At 43.5% G+C, this 18,363-nt stretch overlaps 1 pseudogene; it reads right to left on the minus strand.

Annotated features, from left to right (window-relative positions):
* Nucleotides 1–7,398: 7,398 nt before the first annotated feature.
* Nucleotides 7,399–13,528, minus strand: LOC139372322 (CMP-N-acetylneuraminate-beta-galactosamide-alpha-2,3-sialyltransferase 1 pseudogene; annotated as a pseudogene).
* Between the last annotated feature and the right edge of the window lie 4,835 nt (nucleotides 13,529–18,363).

The raw sequence follows: 18,363 nt of genomic DNA on the forward strand, positions 1-18,363 counted from the left end.
AGCTGACTGCTTCTTCCTGAAGTAGTTCTTGCATATATTGGAGCTGTGCTTTGGGTCATTGTCCTGTTGTAGGAGGAAATTGGCTAAAAGATGCTGGAGGAGTGCTTCACGTCGTCTGTCAAGCATGGTGGATACAATGTGATGATCTGGGGGTGCTTTGGTGGTGGTAAAGTGGGAGATTTGTACAGGGTAAAAGGGATCTTGAAGAAGGAAGGCTATCACTCCATTTTACAACGCCATGCCATACCCTGTGGACGGCACTTAATTAAGTATCCACCATGCTTGACAGACGACGTGAAGCACTCCTCCAGCATCTTTTCATTTTTTCTACATCTCACGAATGTTCTTCTTTGTGATCCGAACACCGCAAACTTAGATTTGTCTGTCTATAACACTTTTTTCCAATCTTCTTCTGTCCAGTGTCTGTGTTCTTTTGCCCATCTTAATATTTTATTTTTATTGGCCAGTCTGAGATTTGTTTCCTTAGCAACTCTGCATAGAAGCCCAGCATCCTGGAGTCACCTCTTCACTGTTGATGTTGAGACTGGTGTTTTGCAGGTACTATTTAATGAAGCTGCCAGTTGAGGATTTGTGGGGTGTCTGTTTCTCAAACTAGACACTCTAATGTTCTTGTCCTCTTTCTATTCTGGTTAGAGACAGTTTGCGCTGTTCTGTGAAGGGAGTACACAGCGTTGTACGAGATCTTCAGTTTCTTGGCAATTTCTCGCATGGAATAGCCTTCATTTCTCAGAACAAGACTAGACTGACGAGTTTCAGAAGATAGTTCTATGTTTCTGACCATTTTGAGCGTGTACTCAAACCCACAAATGCTGTTGCTAACTCAGTTAGTCTAAAGAAGGCCAGTTGTATTGCTTCTTTAATCAGGACAACAGTTTTCAGCTGTGCTAACATAATTGCAAAGGGGTTTTCTAAAGATCAATTAGCCTTTTAAAATGATCAACTTGGATTAGCTAACACAACGTGCCGTTGGAACACAGGAGTGATGGGTGCTGATAATGGGCCTCTGAACACCTATGTAGATATTCCATTAAAAATCATCTGTTTCCAGCTACAACATTAACAATGTCTACACTGTATTTCTGATCAATTTTATGTTATTTAATGGACAAAAAAAATAAGCATTTCTTTATAAAACAAGGGACCCCAAACTTTTGAACTGTAGTGTATACTCTACTGAAAACATTTGTCTACTTCATGCAGTCCCTCTTATCAACACAAGAGGGCGCCCCTGTTCAGTTAATGCATGAAGAACAAATTATACAATTGGTTATTGTACACGGTTGCATATCTACTGTTATTTGACATTTATGAGAATCAGATAAGGAATGTCAAGAATGGCGTGACTTCCAACTCATCAGAATAGTATGCGGTCATAGTCAAATAGTGGTTCGGTCATAGTTCGAGCAATGCTTGACGACGAGAAGTGTCGGATTTAAAGAATAACATATCAAAGCGAGCGTGTGTGCGTGCATGCATGTGGACGTGTGTGCGTGAGTTCCGCCCAGGAATAGGTGAAAGGTATCAATAGGTGAAAGGTAGCTGTCAATAGACAGTGATAAGCACTGCATTGAACTGTATTTAACCTCCTAACCCTAACCCGCCCAGCAGTCAGGAAGTCAAGGATGTCTGTAGATAACAGGTTAAAGGTAACAGACAGGAACTTAGCCGTTAGTTATGTAAGTGTATCTGTGTGCCAGAAATAGGGCTGAAGATCTTTTGGTGAAATCACTGTCAGTATACTTTACTGTGTGTTTGTGCGTGCGTGCGTGCATGTATACATTTGTGCGTGTTTTGTCAAGTGTGTACAGTTTGTATGAACTTTTGTGATGCTAGAACTGAATGCTTTGACAACTTGAAGGAACCAAATAGCGGACAATTCTTTATGTCTTTGGTCACATGTTAGCAGAGCATTGATGTGCTGTATAAATTCCTGTTCAACGTGTTTGGAGGAAGACCCTGGACAACACGCTGCAACCATGAGAGTAGTTCATGTTTTTGTATGGGTACAATATGTGATGTTCTGGGGGACCTTGAACAACATAAGGACAGTTGATGGCTGGCTAAATGGTTTTGTGTTTGCCTTTTTGTGTTTTTGTCCCTATGCCTGTGGTTCTGTGCATTGTGTGTGTGTGTGGGGGTGAGGGGGGGGGGGGGTTTGCTCATGTCTATGTGTGTATTTGTATGCATGTGCGTGACAAGCATGTTTGTGTAGCTATCAACCAGCATCTGTTGAGTTTTGCATGTGATCATGCATAAGAGTGGGAAATTCTGTGAATTATAGTATAGCACAGGAGGTTGGTGGCACCTTAATTGGGGAGGATGGCTTGTAGTAGTGGCTGGAGCGGAATCAGTGGAATGGTATCAAATGGTTTCCATGTGTTTAATGCCATTCCATTCACTCTGTTCCAGCCATTAATACGAACCAGCCTCCCCTCACCTCCCCCCTCCACTGTAGTATAGGTGATATAGATGGAGATCCTTACTGTTTCTATGAAGTGCCCATTTACTCTCATGGTTGCATACAGTTTGACTGGCTGTGTTTGAGTGTTCGCACTTGTATGAATAAGGAGCAGCTGCTGTGTGTGTGTGTGTGTGTGTGTCATTCCCCCTTCTGCTCTCTTACTTGTTTATATCAGTCTGAATCAGCAGCTGTTGATTGCTCCTACGCTCATTCATATTTTTTACTCTCTTTCTCTCAGGTTCTTCCTCTCGCCTCCTCTCGCCCCCTCTCTACTCCTGGTGCGTATGTTACACTCACGTAGAGTGCATGACGACAGAACGGAGGGGGTACTATATGCCATTAAGAACAGACTCAACAAGTATGCTGCCGGAAAACATTTTCTTTTGACCTTCTTTCCTCCCACGCTTCTCTCTCTCTCTCTCTCTGTCTGTCTCTGTCTCTGTCTCTCTCTCTGTCTCTCTCTCTCTTCTGTCTGTTGTCTGTCTGTCTGTCTGTCTGTCTGTCTGTCTGTCTGTCTGTCTGTCTGTCTGTCTGTCTGTCTCTCTCTCTCTCTCTCTCTCTCTGTCTGTCTGTCTGTCTGTCTGTCTGTCTGTCTGTCTGTCTGTCTGTCTGTCTCGCTCTTCTGTCTGTCTGTCTGTCTGTCTGTCTGTCTGTCTCTGTCTGTCTCTGTCTGTCTCTGTCTGTCTCTGTCTGTCTCTCTCTCTCTCTCTCTCTCTCTCTCTCTCTCTCGCTGTCTGTCTCTCTCTGTCTCTCTCTCTCTCTCTCTCTCTCTTCTCTCTTCTCTTGCCTGTCTGTCTGTCTGTCTGTCTGTCTGTCTGTCTGTCTGTCTGTCTGTCTGTCTGTCTGTCTGTCTCGCTCTCTCGCTCTCTCGCTCTCTCTGTGTTTATTGTGTCCAAACACACATTTCACTTGTATATTTGTGTGTGTAAATACTGTACCAGTCAAAAGTTTGTAAACACCTACTCATTCAAGGGTTTGTCTTTATTTTTACAATTTTCTACATTGTAGAATAATAGTGAAGACATCAAAACTATGAAATAACACATATGGAATCATGTAGTAACCAAAATAGTGGTAAACAAGTCCACATATATTTTAGATTCTTCATAGTAGCCACCCTTTGCCTTGATGACAGCTTTGCACGCTCGTGGCAATCTGTCAACCAGCTTCACCTGGAATACTTTTCCAACAGTCTTGAAGGAGTTCCCACATATGCTGAGCACTTGTTGGCTGCTTTTCCTTTACTCTGCGGTCCAACTCATCCCAAATCATCTCAATTGGTTTGAGGTCGGGTGATTGTGGAGGCCATGTCATCTGATGCAGCACTCCATCACTCTCCTTCTTGGTCAAATAGCCCTTACACAGCCTGGGGGTGTGTTGGGTCATTGTCCTGTTGAAAAACAAATGATAGTCCCACTAAGCACAAACCAGATGGGATGGGATATCGCTGCAGAATGCTGTGGTAGCCCAGCTGGCTAAGTGTGCCTTGAATTCTAAATAAATTACAGACAGTGTCACCAGCAAAGCACCCCCACACCATCACTCCTCCTCCTCCATGCTTCATGGTGGGAACCACACATGCAGAGATCATCCGTTCACCTACTCTGCGTCTCACAAAGACACAGTGGTTGGAACCAAAAATCTAAAATTTGTACTCATCAGACCAAAGGACAGATTTCCACCGGTCTAATGTCCATTGCTCGTGTTTCTTGGCCCAAGCAACTCTCTTCTTCTTATTGGTGTCCTTTAGTACTGGTTTCTTTGCAGCAATTTGACCATTAAGGCCTGATTCACGTAGTCTCTGAACAGTTGATGTTGAGATGTCTGTTACTTGAACTCTGTGAAGCATATATTTGGGCTGCAATTTCTGAGGTGCAGTTAACTCTAATGAACATATCCCTGCAGCAGAGGTAACTCTAGGTCTTGATTTCCTGTGGCGGTCCTCATGAGAGCCAGTTTCATCATAGCGCTTGATGGTTTTTACGACTGCACTTACATTTTCCATATTGACTGACCTTCATGTCTTAAAGTAATGATGGACTGTCATTTCTCTTTGATTATTTGAGCTGTTCTTTCTATAATATGGACTTGGTATTTTACCAAATAGGGCGATCGTCTGTATTCCAACCCTACCTTATCACAACACAACTATTTGGCTCAAATGCATTAAGAAGGAAAGAAATTCCCCTATTTAACTTTTAACAAGGCACACCTGTTAACTGAAATGCATTCCATGTGACTACCTCATGAAGCTGGTTGAGAGAATTCCAATAGTGTGCAAAGCTGTCATCAAGGCAAAGGTGGCTACTTTGAAGAATATAAAATATAACATGTATTTTGATTTGTTTAACACTTTTTTGGTTACTACATGATTTTTTATTTTTTTTGTGTTTTTTCATAGTGTTGATGTCTTCACTAGTATTCTACAATGTAGAAAACTGTACAAATAAAGAAAAACCCTTGAATGAGTAGGTTTGACTGGTACTGTATGCGTAAGCCCATATCCTCATGCCACCTGCCAGTGTCTTTGTTATGGATTTCAATTCAATTCCGTTCATTCAAAATAAGCAGGTTTGTTTTTCCTCTCATTCAAGCAGCATCCCTTCCCCACTGCTGTAAGTGTTTCAGGGCCTAATTGACTTATTTCTCAATGGGACGCTTTTAGCTGAAATGAATTGAATCTCAGCGACGATCAGACATATGGCACGAGGACAACGACAGTTCACCAAAAAAATGTAAATGGTTTCCATTCCTTAGAAGTGTCCCCAAGTCAAGCTGTGTTTATATTCCACAATAGGTTTCCCATGGATCCAATTAGCACCATGGTAGTCATTTTCCTGTACCATACATAATGCAGTGCTATGCAGGGCTTGAACCAGCATCCTTGTAGTTACATCCTGAGCCATAAAGAACCAGATGTCTTAGCAGTGGCTCTAGTACACTTACATAGAGGCTACACGATCTCACATTTCTGTTCTCTGCAAGGACATAATGGACAATAAAGTATTCTTCTTCTCCTATCTTCAGACTCAAACCTCCCTCGTCGCTGTCCCTCTATTTAGCAGTTAGTGTAATTAAGATCTGCTTTATACAACCAAGCACTAGCAAAGGACGAATTAGTACTCTTCTGCTTGAGGTCAGTACACTGTAAGCCGACGTTCGTTTTCTTCTTACATTAGTACATTATTGTCCAGTTGCTGTGTTTAGGTGTGTGCGGACAGAGTGGGAATCCTACCTGACCGAGGCTTGAACTCACAACCTGGTGCACCGTAGTCAAGAAGCACTGTCCATACCACTGACCCGGAAAAGTAAAGGCGTTTTTTGGATCGGTGACAGTACTTCCAGGTTTCAGAAAGGAAGTCTTTCTTTCTTCCTATTCAAGGTTAGTGCCTTCCCACGGGGCACACATTGGTTGAATCAACGTTGTTTCTACGTCATCCGCATCTGCATGGAAAGGTGGCAGAGCTACACCTTTCTACACGGTGTTGGTCAGACCATGAGACGTCCCGAAAATCGGTCTTCTCACGGAAACGTCTGTAGCGTCCGAACGGTTTGACCAACAAACTATTGACCCCCTCTATGGTAAGATGAGACCATCACGAACACCAGGGTGTTCTCCAATTTGCTCTACGACCCCCAGAAGCATCAAGGGACACGTCTGAAGTCGGTACCACCAATTTGCCAACCTCTGTCTGTAGCGTCTTAGCAGTTTGGGCTACAAACTAATATGACTCTCACAGCCACGCACATGTAGGACGGCAAAAAGATATCCCGGTACCAGTTAAAAAATGTATGCAAATATACAGTATATGGAAGTAGTTTAGTGCCTAACAAAACGGGTTAAATGTGTGTCAAAAAATATATAAATATATTTTTTTATAGATTATGACTACCTTGGACAAATGTATTTGATAAATGCAGATCTTCGTTACAGGAGAGGGAAGATCTGTGAGTACAGCGAATACCATTCATCAGGCACTGTTTCAATTTCAACCCTTTCACAGGCAATCTGATCTTCAAAACGTCACCGGCAGTCCCAGACGTGCGAGATGGTAACATGATGCGTACTGTTGATGCACAACCCTCAGTGCACCATATAAATCACCATCCACGGTCTTGCATGTCTGACTGACGTCTTCCTAGAACTCCCATCTCACTGGGCAGATGTGAGTCACCTGTTCTGCAGGTGGCTGCACACTCAACGCCATTATGTTGTGGTTGGACTTCCTCCCAAGGGGACCCGCTTTCTTATCGCCGATCCTGAATGAAAGTGTTCCAGCGCTGGGATCCTGCTGCTTCTTATCTTCCCAGGCAAACATCGCTATCTAATCGCTGTGGCGACAGAGATCAACAGTGGAAAGAATGGGGTATTTTTGTCCCTGGCGCTCGGGTTTGCGCGAACCATACCCCTACTTGTACCTGGTCGATGTACTTGCTTGGGTGTGGCACACAAAGAGAGAGGGGTGTGCGTGTATGAATTGTGCATGGGTGTGTGTGTGTGTGTGTGTGTGTGTGTGTGTGTGTGTGTGTGTGTGTGTGTGTGTGTGTGTGTGTGTGTGTGTGTGTGTGTGTGTGTGTGTGTGTGTGTGTGCGTATTGTGTGTGTGTGTCTGTATGTGTGTGTGTGCCATCTTCAAGCAAGGTTTACAAGTATAATGTCACATCATGTGGAGGTAGTTTCATTCCATCAGTTCATCTGCATTTATCATTTCCCTTTCTCTATCGATCTTCCTCACAGTGTATGCTCACTCTCCCATTGGATTGACAGCCGAAGATGACCTGCGGAGCTGTTAAAAGAAAACTACAGGCCAGGGACAATGTATCCATGGCGACACGTTTTACAACATGCGACTGACTCAACCTGGCCCTGTATGGGAGCCTTCCAGGCAACACATTTTGCGGATTGGCACCTCCTCTTTAAGTGAGAGGGAAGATGACTGGCTGAGAGTGAGAGTGAAATAACGGTTTGTGTAATTGTGCAAATGAGCCATTTGGGTTACATAACGCTCAGGACAGGCCAGGTTTGACCTGAAGCTGTCACCAAGCTGTCGCTGAGCCACCATGTCCTCCCTTGGGACCATTCGCGTCACCGATAAGCCTGTAACCACAGCGACCAGATCTCTGGGGACAGGGCTGAGAGTGGAACGCCTTAATAACTACCTCAGTCGTCTCAGCGGCAGTCTTCCAATCGAGCCAAGCTGGCATACATGCTCCACAGGATTCCCTGATGTTTTGTGTCCCTTTCTTTTCATTGATACTATCATCCCTTGTTTTCACTGCCATAATTCCCCTCAGAGTAAAATGAGTGTATTTAATCTGAGAAAACAAGCACTGCTGACAATGTGACTGCATGATAGTTGCAAGATCAGGATGGTATGTACAATTATGGAGAAGTGGAGGGCGTTCTGCATCTGAGAGGCCAGACCCGGAGGGGACTCTGAATGCCAGCCAAAACATCCTCTGCCATTTGAGTATTTTCTATTTTCTAAATAAGAGTTCAAAATCAGGCAGCTACGTACCCCAGATCAGGCTGTCTCCTCAGAGTGGTGTGGAAATCCTGCCCCAGTTAGGGCTATGTGTGGGGAAGAATTTAGTGATCCCAGGTAGCCACGGTAGTCATAATGACAGATTAACACTTGAAGTCCAGGGGTTACCTATTGACTAAGTTCAGGCCTACAGTACATGTGGTTTCATGATGATTATATTGACATTTATTTTGGAGAGATCTCTTGCTTGTTATCCAAGCAGCTGAGCTCTATTTGTGTGTTACAGAGACAATTACCATGGTATTTTTGTATTTTATATTTCTCCTTTATTTAACCAGGTAGGCTAGTTGAGAACAAGTTCTCATTTACAACTGCGACCTGGTCAAGATTAAGCAAAGCAGTGCGACACAAACAACAACACAGAGTTACACATGGAATAAACAAACATACAGTCAATGACACAATAGAAAAAGTCTATGTACAGTGTGTGTAAACGAGGTAAGATAAGGGAGGTAAGGCAAAAAATAGGCCATAGTGACAAAATAATTACAATTTAGCAATTAAACACTGGAGTGATAGATGTTCAGAAGAAGAATGTGCAAGTAGAGATACTGGGGTACAAAGGAGCAAAAATAAATAAATAACAGTATGGAGATGAGGAGTTGGATGGGCTATTTACAGATGAGCTATGTACAGGTGCAGTGGTCTGTGAGCTGCTCTGACAGCTGGTGCTTAAAGCTAGTGAGGGAGATATGAGTCTCCAGCTTCAGTGATTTTTGCAATTCGTTCCAGTCATTGGCAGCAGAGAACTGGAAGGAAAGGTGGCCAAAGGAGGAGTTGGCTTCGGGGATGACCAGTGAAATATACCTGCTGGAGCGCGTGCTACGGGTGGATGCTGCTATGGTGACCAGTGAGCTGAGATAAGGTGGGGCTTTACCTAGCAAAGATTTATAAATGACCTGGAGCCAGTGGGTTTGGCGACGAATATGAAGCGAGGGCCAGCCAACGAGAGAATACAGGTCGCAGTAATGGGTAGCACATGGGGCCTTAGTGACAAAACGGATGGCACTGTGATAGACTGCATCCAATTTGCTGAGTAGAGTGTTGGAGGCTATTTTGTAAATGACATCGCCGAAGTCAAGGATCGGCAGGATAGTCAGTTTTACGAGGTTGAGGTGTATGTTTGGCAGCATGAGTGAAGGATGCTGTGTTGCGAAATAAGAAGCATATTCTAGATTTAATTTTGGATTGGAGATGCGTAATGTGAGTCTGAAAGGAGAGTTTACAGTCTAATCAGACATCTAGGTATTTGTAGTTGTCCACATATTCTAAGTCAGAACCGTCCAGAGTAGTGATGCTGGACGGGCGGGCAGGTGTGGGCAGTGATCGATTGAAGAGCACGCATTTAGTTTGACTAGCATTTAAGAGCAGTTGGAGGCCTCGGAAGGAGAGTTGTATGACATTGAAGCTCGTCTGGAGGTTAGTTAACACAGTGTCCAAAGAACAAGCACTCTTGTCCATGGTAATTAAGTTAGGGCAGATTCTATTTTGATTACTGTGAAATCAATTGGCCCAGGGATTTTCCCACAGGTTCCCACAGACTGTATACTATAAACAGGATTTTTTCATTAATTAGCAACACACTGTACATAACAACAACACCTGCTGGAGATGAGCCTAACAAACCCCCAAAAATGTACAGTCATGACATGAAGTGTCTCTAGTGGGGCCGTGATGTCAACCTATACTCTTTCATATTTTACAGTGAAATTAAATAGAATAATCCTTGAGTACATTGTGAGGGTGACCCTCACACCGTACCCAAACCGTCCGTGCGCGTGGGCCTTCGTGTGCCATCGTGCGCAAATTGATTTTGTCCCCCCCCACACCAACCGCAATCACGACACACAGGTTGAAATATCAAAACAAACTCTGAACCAATTATATGAATTTGGGGGACAGGTCGAATAGCATTAACCATTTATGGCAATTTAGCTAGCTAGCTTGCAGTTGCTAGCTAATTTGTCCTATTTAGCTAGCTTGCTGTTGCTAGCTAATTTGTCCTGGGATATAAACATTGAGTTGTTGTTTTACCTGAAATGCACAAGGTCCTCTACTCCGCCAATTAATCCACACATAAAACGGTCAACCAAATCGTTTCTAGTCATCTCTCCTCCTTCCTGGGGTTTTCTTCTTTGGACTTTATATGGTGATTGGCAACTTTCATAGCTACCACAACGACAGACCCAACTCAGTTTATCTTTCAAACACCCACGTGGGTATAACCAATGAGTAGATAGCACGTGGGTATCTGCTTCTATAAACCAATGAGGAGATGGGCGAGGCAGGACTTGCACTGCGTTCAGCGCCACAAATAGAACGGACTTCTCTTTTAGAGCTTGGCAATGTAGACACTTGTTGGCGCACGCGAGCAGTGTGGGTGCAACAATTGAATAACATGTACGTTTAAATGTATTTTGCAACGCTCGCGCATGCGATGCGAGTGGTGTGGTCAGCACGTTAGTCCCATCATGTAGTAGGCGGTGGGTGATGATGTGTCTTCTTTCCATCCCAGGCAGATGGAGGGGGTTAGTGGGCAAGTGATGGTTATGTGTAGATAAGGGTTGCCATGTTGTGCCTACACGAGGCATGGAGCTCCCTGTCAAGGCCTGATGACAGTTTCACACTATCATGCTGCCGACCGGAACCAAACTGCTTCCTCTGAAGATTATATTATTTTGAATGTTTCTTTTATTAAGCATGGTTCCAAGCAACTGGTGGATGCGTAGCCAGGTCAACTCAGTGCAGCTGACTTGGCTCGGCTAAGCTCGGCTCCTGTGTGCCACTTCTGGAACAGAACTCTTTTAAGTAGATCACCAACCACCCACACTCCTAGACCAGATCCTGAAGGGCACGTACACTGCATTTTGAACCTATTTGATCATTTCTTGTTCCCAAACGTTGCATGACCCCTCTGTCTCCAAAAAGAGCGACACAAGAGTAACTTGAGGCCTCGCTCTGCCCAAATGAGCTGACATTCCTGGGCTTTCTAATTGTTGTTATTTTGACCCACTGACCTCGATTTTTTTTTTATCTGCTACTGTGCCAAATATCTTGGGTACTCTGGACAAAATGTTTTTCCCTTTTCGGTCGTCAAAAGCTTGAGCGAATGTCAATCTGACTTAATAGAACTGCGACAGTGCAAATTGGGGTTGTGAGAAATAATAACATGATCATGAGTCCGGATTAAACGTGTTACAAAGTCTCTGTTACCATACTCCAGGTCAGTAATGCAGTGAAGTCAAAGTCTCTGTTACCATACTCCAGGTCAGTAATGCAGTGAAGTCAAAGTCTCTGTAACCATACTCCAGGTCAGTAATGCAGTGAAGTCAAAGTCTCTGTAACCATACTCCAGGTCAGTAATGCAGTGAAGTCAAAGTCTCTGTTACCATACTCCAGGTCAGTAATGCAGTGAAGTCAAAGTCTCTGTAACCATACTCCAGGTCAGTAATGCAGTGAAGTCAAAGTCTCTGTTACCATACTCCAGGTCAGTAATGCAGTGAAGTCAAAGTCTCTGTAACCATACTCCAGGTCAGTAATGCAGTGAAGTCAAAGTCTCTGTTACCATACTCCAGGTCAGTAATGCAGTGAAGTCAAAGTCTCTGTAACCATACTCCAGGTCAGTAATGCAGTGAAGTCAAAGTCTCTGTAACCATACTCCAGGTCAGTAATGCAGTGAAGTCAAACCTCTGTAACCATACTCCAGGTCAGTAATGCAGTGAAGTCAAAGTCTCTGTAACCATACTCCAGGTCAGTAATGCAGTGAAGTCAAAGTCTCTGTTACCATACTCCAGGTCAGTAATGCAGTGAAGTCAAACCTCTGTAACCATACTCCAGGTCAGTAATGCAGTGAAGTCAAAGTCTCTGTAACCATACTCCAGGTCAGTAATGCAGTGAAGTCAAAGTCTCTGTAACCATACTCCAGGTCAGTAATGCAGTGAAGTCAAAGTCTCTGTAACCATACTCCAGGTCAGTAATGCAGTGAAGTCAAAGTCTCTGTAACCATACTCCAGGTCAGTAATGCAGTGAAGTCAAAGTCTCTGTAACCATACTCCAGGTCAGTAATGCAGTGAAGTCAAAGTCTCTGTAACCATACTCCAGGTCAGTAATGCAGTGAAGTCAAAGTCACTGTAACCATACTCCAGGTCAGTAATGCAGTGAAGTCAAAGTCTCTGTAACCATACTCCAGGTCAGTAATGCAGTGAAGTCAAAGTCTCTGTAACAATACTCCGGGTCAGTAATGCAGTGAAGTCAAAGTCTCTGTAACCATACTCCAGGTCAGTAATGCAGTGAAGTCAAAGTCTCTGTTACCATACTCCAGGTCAGTAATGCAGTGAAGTCAAAGTCTCTGTAACCATACTCCAGGTCAGTAATGCAGTGAAGTCAAAGTCTCTGTAACCATACTCCAGGTCAGTAATGCAGTGAAGTCAAAGTCTCTGTAACCATACTCCAGGTCAGTAATGCAGTGAAGTCAAAGTCTCTGTTACCATACTCCAGGTCAGTAATGCAGTGAAGTCAAAGTCTCTGTTACCATACTCCAGGTCAGTAATGCAGTGAAGTCAAAGTCTCTGTAACCATACTCCAGGTCAGTAATGCAGTGAAGTCAAAGTCTCTGTAACCATACTCCAGGTCAGTAATGCAGTGAAGTCAAGTAAACCCCATGGACGACTTCTCGGACACAGAGTAATCTATTCCTACCCGGAAGTGGCAACTATGTCATTTTAATTCCAAATGATCCCACTCACTCTTTAACAGCGACATTACTGCCCCTGAAGTCAGGGTTAACTATAGAGGTCTAATGTATTTAACACCCGTTTGATTCTGCCATTAAAATATATATTGGTAGCAAACACAGTTGTGTGCTGGGGAACTAATATGGATGAATTGTCAACGTCCTCTAAAGGACGTAGTTTGTGTTTTTCAGAGAGCTTCGTGATAACATTGTACTCGTAGGCTCTGTTGAGTTTGCTTTTTAGTCCAGGAATAGGCTTCATCTGTATCTGGGAAACCGGCCCTTCGTGTTCTTGTCCAGTATCAAACCTTTTGTCGGTTAGTGTTTAATGTAGCGGTGCCAGTTCCCATTTATGTCCCTCCCAAATCCATACACATTCACCTCATCACAAACGTTTAAAGCAAATATCAAAGCCATGAATCCGGTGGATGTTATAGTCAAGCCAGATTTCATGAACATATTTCATGAAAACAAGATTCAGAACCAATACCAAATCTTTTATCTTGGGTTTAGGATCAGTCACTGCACCGAGTTGCCACTGGAGATCCATAGTCTTGAAATTAAAGAGCGGGAGACTCGTGGTGTGGTCCAGATCTCTGGCACTCTTTGTGTACATGACGTGATGGCTGGTCCTGCTCCCCACAACCTCCTCATAGCCCTTGGTTACTGCCTTGTACATTCTGATAATGATATCATTGGAGTTGATGAGGTCTACATACTTAGAGCATTTGATGTTCCCAGAGTTCTCCACCACAGCGCAACGTCCACATAGAGGTCAAAAGCACTTCTGAAACTAGAGGTCATCGTCCGGCTGTGTCGTACATTTGAGACAGTGACGTGCAGAGCTACTGTACTGGAAGTCCAGCGACCGGAGGGCATTCAACAAAAATAATAGGATGGCTGTCAACAAAATAATAGGATGGCTGTCAAAAAAAGAATAGGATGGCTGTCAAAAAATAATAGGATGGCTGTCAAAAAAATAATAGGATGGCTGTCAAAAAAATAATAGGATGTCTGTCAAAAAAAGAATAGGATGGCTGTCAAAAAATAATAGGATGGCTGTCAAAAAAAGAATAGGATGGATGTCAAAAAATAATAGGATGGCTGTCAACAAAATAATAGGATGGCTGTCAAAAAAAGAATAGGATGGCTGTCAAAAAATAATAGGATGGCTGTCAACAAAATAATAGGATGGCTGTCAAAAAAATAATAGGATGGCTGTCCCAAAAAATAATAGGATGGCTGTCAAAAAAAAAAAAAAAATATATATATAGTGGTGATGCAGAGTAGAAGGGTGAGAAGCCAACCTTTTCTGATCATAAAGAAATTGATTTTGTGGATAGTTCTACATTGAGGTTGCAGCCACATTTTTGGTGGTGGTTCTAATTCTCCCAAAGTGCCCACCAGAAATCTCCCCACCACCGACCTAACAATACTGGAAACTCCATCTACCCAAATGCACAGCTAGTTACACTAGAGCAGCAGTTTGGGTACGGCATTCACTGATACATTTGACTGATCAAATTCAGCAATACCACAAATGGTGGTTCTCTAGAGCTTTGGACAGTGATCTGGTAGTAATTTTCCCCGGAGAAGGAAAAAGTTGGGAACCACTGGTCTAGCAGATCTCCAGCAACAAAGTTGTTAATCAATTGAGTTGTCTAAATATAGAGTGTGGTTACTTTTCACCCACACTTAACCGAGTTGCCTAATACTGAAGCGATTGGCTGTGGCTACCCATCCCTACCAATTGCTATAAGTAGGCGGAAGGTGGAAGGTGACATCTACAATAATTCTTAATAAATGTATCTTCATACATCTACTCATACAAGTCCTTTATTTTTTTCAAGTCAAGTCCAACTCAGGAAGCAGTAGCGCGCTTAAACCAGAACCTGTGCCCACTGGCTTATCTTGCCTCCACACTCTTAAGCTCTTCTTCAGGCTTAGTGGGGTTACCCAATGAACATGACAGAATGGACATCACAAACAGCGGAAATCTCCGTGTTGCATCAGATGAGTGCCTACAGGGGGAACATAAACAGCAGTAGAGAAGACGGGGGATTCAGAGGGAGTTATCCTGATCTTTCTACTGGGTCAACGAAGGCCACGTTTGAAGCTTTGGTCAACTAGAACTTCTGAGCATTGGGAGAGAGATGATGATGACACCTAAGAAGCTGTAGTGGTGCTCTGAATTGACAGGATATTGACACAGTGAAGCTAGCAACTTGATATAATACTCTGTAGAGTTAACTGGGTGACTGCCTTTTGATATGAAGAGAACAAAAAACGGTACCAAACTTTCTCAGGTGGCGAAGGCCCTATAAGCGTGATGTTTAGATCAGAGTCACGTTACTCTCCTTGGAAAACAGGCTTTTAGGGTTTGCCTAAAAGTCCAAAACACCCACTTAACCACATAAGACGATTAACGAAACCCCTCTTATCTCCCTTCATATCCACCTTCATATCACCCTACCTCTAAAAGGGTTTTACATGGCAAAGAATTCCCTCGTCTGGCTGTCTCTGTAAAGTTTTCTTTAGCTACCAGTGCCAAGAGCTCGGGACAAGGCTATTTTTACAGTAGCACGTGAACGACCATGTCAACCCCCTCTATGACCCTGGCCACCATGTTAAAGCTGGTGGATCGGGGTAATGAGTGGCACCGTCATAGGATGCCACCTTTCCAACAAGTCAGTTTGGCAAAGTTCTGCCCTGCTACAGCTGCCACGGTCAACTGTAAGTGTTGTTATTGTGAAGTGGAAATGTCTAGGAGCAACAACGGTTCAGCCGCGAAGTGGTAGATCACACAAGCTCACAGAACGGAACCAAGTGCTGAAGCGCGTAACGCGTAAAAATAGTCTGTCCTCGGTTGCAACACTCACTACCGAGTTCCAAACTGCCTCTGGAAGCATTATCACCATGCGTAATGCCAAGCATCGGCTGGAGAGGTGAATCACGCCTCATCATCTGCCAGTCAGACAGACAAATCTGGATTTGGCAGATGTCAGAACGCTACCTGCCCCAATGCAAAGTGCCAACTGCAAAGTTTGGTAGAGGAGGAATAATGGTCTGGGGCTGTTTTTCTTGGTTCGAGATATGCCCGTTAGGTCCAGTGAAGGGAAATCTTAATTCTACAGCATACAATGACATTCTAGATGATTCTGTGCTTCCAACTATGTGGAAACAGTTTGGGGAAGGCCTTTTCCTGTTTCAGCATGGCAATGCCCCCATGCACAAAGCGAGGTCCATACAGAAATGGTTTGTTGAGATTGGTGTGGAAGAACTTGACTGACCTGCGCAGAGCCCTGACCTCAACACCATAGAACACCTTTGGGATGTATTGGAACGCCGACTGCGAGCCAGGTCTAATCACCCCCAACATCATTGACCAACCTCACTAATGCTCTTGTTGCTGAATGGAAGCAAGTCCTGGCAGCAATGTTCCAACATCTAGTGGAAAGCCTTCCCAGAAGAGTGGAGGCTGTTATAGCAGCAATGGGGGAACCAACTCCATATTAATGCACATGATTTTGGAATTAGATGTTTGACGAGCAGGTGTCCTCTTTGTTCATGTAGTGTATGCTTCTGACTGGGGGTGGACACATTTCATTGTCATGTCTTCTTGTCAAAACTCTGGCAACCCTGCTGAAAAATAACTGCATAAACCAGCATATGCTGGTGACGAGTTCTGGTTTTGCTGTTGACCAGCCCTTGCTGTGTTTTGGCTGGTGCATTCGGTGTGTTTTGAACACTGGTGACCAGCCTCCGCTGTGTGTTTGCTGGTGACCAGCCTTTGCTGTGTTTTTTTGCTGGTGACCAGCCTTTGCTGGGTTTTGAACACGGGTGACCAGCCTTTGCTATGTTTTGAACACGGGTGACCAGCCTTTGCTATGTTTTGAACACGGGTGACCAGACTTTGCTATGTTTTGAACACGGGTGACCAGCCTTTGCTATGTTTTGAACACGGGTGACCAGACTTTGCTATGTTTTGAACACGGGTGACCAGACTTTGCTGTGTTTTTGCTGGTGACCAGCCTTCACTTTGTTTTGGACATTGGTATATGCTGGTCACAAGCAAATCCAGTGTTAAGTCACATTATGATGTTTCCTTCCTATTTGAACTTTTATTCACCCACAAATTGCAAGAAAATAATGATTGTCAGGGTTAGAAAAATTTATAAATTAGACTACCTAAATCATCTAAACTGGAACAAGCATTTCAGTAACGGGTGCAATGAAATAACTAAGATTGAATTGGTTTAGAAAACTGTATGTTATTTATCTTTGTGTAGCATAACATTAATTAATCAATCAATGTACATGTACAGTGCCTTGCGAAAGTATTCGGCCCCCTTGAACTTTGCGACCTTTTGCCACATTTCAGGCTTCAAACATAAAGATATAAAACTGTATTTTTTTGTGAAGAATCAACAACAAGTGGGACACAATCATGAAGTGGAACGACATTTATTGGATATTTCAAACTTTTTTAACAAATCAAAAACTGAAAACTTGGGCGTGCAAAATTATTCAGCCCCTTTACTTTCAGTGCAGCAAACTCTCTCCAGAAGTTCAGTGAGGATCTCTGAATGATCCAATGTTGACCTAAATGACTAATGATGATAAATACAATCCACCTGTGTGTAATCAAGTCTCCGTATAAATGCACCTGCACTGTGATAGTCTCAGAGGTCCGTCAAAAGCGCAGAGAGCATCATGAAGAACAAGGAACACACCAGGCAGGTCCGAGATACTGTTGTGAAGAAGTTTAAAGCCGGATTTGGATACAAAAAGATTTCCCAAGCTTTAAACATCCCAAGGAGCACTGTGCAAGCGATAATATTGAAATGGAAGGAGTATCAGACCACTGCAAATCTACCAAGACCTGGCCGTCCCTCTAAACCTTCAGCTCATACAAGGAGAAGACTGATCAGAGATGCAGCCAAGAGGCCCATGATCACTCTGGATGAACTGCAGAGATCTACAGCTGAGGTGGGAGACTCTGTCCATAGGACAACAATCAGTCGTATATTGCACAAATCTGGCCTTTATGGAAGAGTGGCAAGAAGAAAGCCATTTCTTAAAGATATCCATAAAAAGTGTTGTTTAAAGTTTGCCACAAGCCACCTGGGATACACACCAAACATGTAGAAGAAGGTGCTCTGGTCAGATGAAACCAAAATTGAACTTTTTGGCAACAATGCAAAACGTTATGTTTGGCGTAAAAGCAACACAGCTGAACACACCATCCCCACTGTCAAACATGGTGGTGGCAGCATCATGGTTTGGGCCTGCTTTTCTTCAGCAGGGACAGGGAAGATGGTTAAAATTGATGGGAAGATGGATGGAGCCAAATACAGGACCATTCTGGAAGAAAACCTGATGGAGTCTGCAAAAGACCTGAGACTGGGACGGAGATTTGTCTTCCAACAAGACAATGATCCAAAACATAAAGCAAAATCTACAATCGAATGGTTCAAAAATAAACATATCCAGGTGTTAGAATGGCCAAGTCAAAGTCCAGACCTGAATCCAATCGAGAATCTGTGGAATGAACTGAAAACTGCTGTTCACAAATGCTCTCCATCCAACCTCACTGAGCTCGAG

The sequence above is a fragment of the Oncorhynchus clarkii genome, chromosome 18 (assembly GCF_045791955.1).
Source record: "Oncorhynchus clarkii lewisi isolate Uvic-CL-2024 chromosome 18, UVic_Ocla_1.0, whole genome shotgun sequence".
Lineage (NCBI taxonomy): Eukaryota > Metazoa > Chordata > Actinopteri > Salmoniformes > Salmonidae > Oncorhynchus > Oncorhynchus clarkii.